The following is a 4,626-nucleotide window of genomic DNA, read 5'->3' as shown; positions in this document are numbered from 1 at the left end:
ATTTCTTTAAAAAAAAATTTTTGTAGGCCTAGGGCCTAGGCCTAGCTAGGTATACAGTATTTTCATTTTACAGTAGTTTGGAATGATATCGGGAGTGGGGGAGCTGGCAGTGGCCTACTAGACTACAATTTATTTGAAAATAGCTTGGGCCCGATCGTCCTACCAGTTGGGCCCAATCGTCCACACCAGTTGGGCCCAATCATCTGTCACCCGAAGTTTTCATCACGATGATCAAGAACGTACACGATCTAGGCCCTAGATCTAGCCTTGCTGCCGTCACTCTGATACGTATACTGCCGCATAACAAAGAAAGCGACCCACGCGGTGCATTCTTAAATTTTACACACAATCATAATTAAAAGTATTAGACGATAACACATTATCGTTGATTAAACGATCTACCACACTCTACTAAACTAGGCCTAGTCTAGGCCTCATGTTTTTGTGGAAAGCCTAAGCTAGATAGTTGTTATGTACCCGACAGTTGGCAGCCTTTATATCTTCACTGCTGCATAGCCAACTTTCGGGGATATAGTACCACTGGTTTATTTAAGAGCCGGCGCATTCGATCTGCTACTACGATGTTTCCGCCGGCTACTTTAATCAATCCTGTACAAAAATTAATACAAAAACCACCAATATAAATAGCGCAACAGGCCTGTAAAGAACCTTATTTACCTACACGAAGTTAATTTGCAATAGTATGCACTCATTTCGATGTTCCTTTCTGTTGAAAGTTCGTTAAAATGTCTACCAATTTTCAGACCCCATGTTTGACTTTCATGAACTCGCGGCGTAAACAAAGTTAAAGTTCAAAGTTCGGCAGTCGCGCTGGGTGAGTCCATCAAAGAAGCCACGCCTCCAAATCACATGTTAGCCAATAAGATAATAGAAATTTCTCCTCCACCACATGCTCAGGTGATGACGACATACATTGCCCAAACTCTTTCGGGTTTTCTTACCGCGGAGAAGAAAAAAAAACAGATTATCATTTTTAAATTAATTTGTGTATGATTATGAACCTTTTATTTTCATTTCATTTTTATTTTACTAGCCCTCTTTGGGTGATGACATAGATATTTCGGAAATGATAAATAATAATTAAAAAAAAAAAAGCAACACTGGCTCAAATTCATTTACACTCGGTGGCAGAGGTAGCAAGCCGAACCAACTACTGTATTGTATATTGAATGCTGTTTACATTCACAATTTCAGGGTCATATATAGTACAATGATTAAAACGGCAAAGCAAGCCAAAATCGTCTCAATTCACATCACATGAGACATTTTTTTCTAATGTGGTATCCATTCCTTTTCGATATCTGCGTAAATTTTATTACTATTTTTGGCTCTCCTTAGATGTTTTCTTCAATGCAGATCTAGGGCATAGGCCTAAATGGTGAATCCCCACAAATTGCAACATGTTGGTGAAAAGTAAACAACTTCATCATTATAAAAATTGTATTTTCAATTTATTTTGGTGGATTTTATTAAATGTGTATAAAATTTAAAAAAAAGAATGTATTTCAATTATTGAATCAATATTCTGACCTAAAATTCGTAATTTGTAGGCCTATTCTATACCTACCCAATAAGTATACTGATCAGGGAGGTTCTGATCATCACTGCATGTGATTACACATGTGCAACCACTGTGCAGTGTATACTAAGAAGTTATGGGAAACGAAGAAATGGGAAACTAATTTTCTGTACCATATGACATACCACGATGTTCAATCATCATCAATCAATGTGTTTGAATTGATATTAGGCCTACAGGAAAATAATTTGTTAATAAAACATTGATAAACATTGTTCATTTTGTAGGATGCTTGAATACCATACAAAATTAAGGAATACCATACGAGTGAGTACTGTGTGTGTGTAAACTTGTCTCTTCTTATCTGTGCCTGGGATAGCCAGCTAAGTCCTGGTCCTAGCAACTGAGTTAGGCGGCAGGCTTATGGCGCCTAAGCCTGCCTAGGCCTAGATACTGTAGCCTACACAGTGGCTGTAGGCCTAAACTCAAGATATTTTGTACGATATTTTCAGCTATTGTATGATATTCCTCTTATGAATAAAATTTACACTTTTGAGATTCGCGAAAGTTTAATGTCGCGAAAAGGACCGAAATTATCAATTCGCGAAAGTTTCTGGTTTCCAGTATCTATTTAGGCTAGGCATATGTATGAAGAATATGTAAAAATATCAACTTTTTTTACAGCTCATTAGTTGATTCTGAAAACTGTTTTTTTTTTAAAATGATGTAGAGAAATGCCATAAAGTGGGCTTAAAAAACTCTAAAACCCTGGAGCGCAATGGCGCTTCGCCCCCTTGACCCCCGACCAGGGATCTGCCCCTGGACCCAATGGGGCTTAGGCGGCCCCCTATACCCCGGCAAATTTCAATTTACTCTCCTGTTACTTTCAAATTTCTCCTGCTACTCAAATTCATAAATAAACCCCTGAGTACCTTCATATGACTACTCGTACAACAGAAAAAAACGTCGCATGGAGGTAGCGAAAAATGGAGATCTAAATGAAAAAACGATGTATTTCAGCAAGTATTAAAACTTTTTTTTATTTAGGGCTTCTTCAAAATGCCTATGCCTACAGCATTTGAATTTTTTTTGCCGCAAAACCAAAATAGTTTCATCCATGCCGACTTGCCGATCGGTTAGCTTGAGCCCTGACTGAACACTACAGAAACTTCACATCGATCTTTGCATAGCGAGGTAAAACAAAATGTCAGAAAACCTTTCTTTGACGCATGCGCATTTGCATAAATGTCTACACACACACTACACACAGGAAAACAGCGAAGGGTGATTACAATAGTTCCTATTGCATTACATGCATAGGAACTAAAAAAGCCCTCTTTAATTTGCACACACCCCCTATGTGGTTCGCAAAAGTAATCTAAAAAAGACGTCCATCTCGGAAAGAAGCCCTGACTGATTGTTTTAAATATTTTATCTGTACAATAATTATTTTCCTCGTCTTTGGGATGATTTGCCGATTGATGTGCGAGAAAAACTTGTTTCAAATTTTAAATATTTTTATAAAGCTTTGAAAGTAAAGCCTGGTTTCCTGTCGACGATTCATACGTTTCTTATGATTCAATACGCAAAGTTGAAATAATGCCGAATGTACTACAGTATCTCGAAAAGAAGCCTATGCTAGATCTTGAAAAGAAGCCCATGGGCTTCTTTTTTTAAATGGGCTTCTTTTCGAGGCTGATTTTGCAAACTAAAGAGGGGGCTTCAATTCAATGGGCTTCATCTTGAGATTAAGCCCACTGGGCTTAATAATAATAATAATAAATCTAATTTAAAATAAAACTAGGCCTATATGAAACACTGATTGAATAAAATGTATTACCTGCAACTGGTTCTCCTTAGACTGTCGTGGCGGTGGTGGTTGCTCGTCACCGGTATTTGAGGGCCCTTGATCCACAGAGCTCTTGACAGACTGCATACTAGGCCTATTCATCTTCCCATCAAACGTCTTATCTTCTGCCTTTTCCATATTTTACACATTTCCATGCACCAGAATGCTCTGTAATACTAATAATATCACAAAGTAGAATAAAAAAATAAAAAAAAACATTGTCCTGTTCTCTGAATAAACAGGATTACAAATAAAAAATTGCAACCAAAGTACACCCTCAAAAAAACTGGAACTTCCCCCTCCTACCACCATCATAATCACATTGGATATTTGCTGCTGAGCAAAAAATATTGTTGTATTGTACTGTAGGCTCAGAATATGAAATATTTACTGGACAATGAGCATATGATACATTGAATAAATAGATTATACCGGCCGATTATACCAATGATTACAACAACGAATCAATCGCTAGGCCTAGCTAGGTCATATTCTAGGGCTAGGCTTGGCCACGCACGGGCAGTGGCCAACCCATCATTTGTGGCAGGCTTATTATTATATAATAAAAAGTAATTCAGTATTTAGCCCTTTGATTGACTGCAGACAACTATTCACCTACTGGGATTGCAACTGATGTAATGCTACATATATGTTACTTACGTTGAAAGCGTTATTTCATAGCAACACGGTGTAAATATGGAGAATAAACGTCGACAATAACAACAATCACTCGTTATGGCGGGAAGCCTAGGCCTCTGTTTTTTACAAACCTTCTTTGGCTAGCTAGGCTAGGTAGTGGCTATCGGCACTGCCGCAGTGCGGAAAAAAAAAGCTATTGTTTTCTATCGGCACTGCCGCAAAAAGACACGAGGTGACGAATATCCGTCGAAATGCCGTATAAATAAACTGCAATTATGTAAATAACTTTCACAAGAACTTTACGAATATCTTAATATAATCTTAATTAATATTTTAAATTAGTTGATTACTAATTAATTAATAGATTGATATAAACATTCTGACCTTATAACTACAATTTATTTAATTTGTTTTAAATAATAAATACAAGAATCCTGCAACGAATTTTTCAGGTCAGAAATTGCCATCAAAAAGTAATAATTTTTCAATCGCGATCTTCGTATTTGTTGGTTCATGGAAATAGCGACGATAAACATATAATAATTAGTTTATAGTTTTTATTATAGTTATAATAATAATTATATATATATAATTATTA

The 4,626-nt window shown here is 36.7% G+C and overlaps 1 long non-coding RNA gene across 1 annotated transcript; it reads right to left on the bottom strand.

Annotated features, from left to right (window-relative positions):
• Positions 1-795: 795 nt before the first annotated feature.
• On the bottom strand, positions 796-4,216 carry LOC117115916. Its single transcript, XR_004446649.1, has 3 exons — positions 4,050-4,216; positions 3,381-3,565; positions 796-957 (listed from the first exon to the last, which is right to left on the bottom strand). It is a non-coding gene; the product is annotated as an uncharacterized LOC117115916 (long non-coding RNA).
• Positions 4,217-4,626: the final 410 nt, after the last annotated feature.

Source organism: Anneissia japonica, unplaced genomic scaffold (genome assembly GCF_011630105.1).
Source record: "Anneissia japonica isolate Jap-2015-1 unplaced genomic scaffold, ASM1163010v1 scaffold17615_len9807_cov171, whole genome shotgun sequence".
Lineage (NCBI taxonomy): Eukaryota > Metazoa > Echinodermata > Crinoidea > Comatulida > Comatulidae > Anneissia > Anneissia japonica.
The sequence above is the reverse complement of the archived record's forward strand: the minus strand, read 5'-3'. Positions and strand labels throughout refer to the sequence as shown.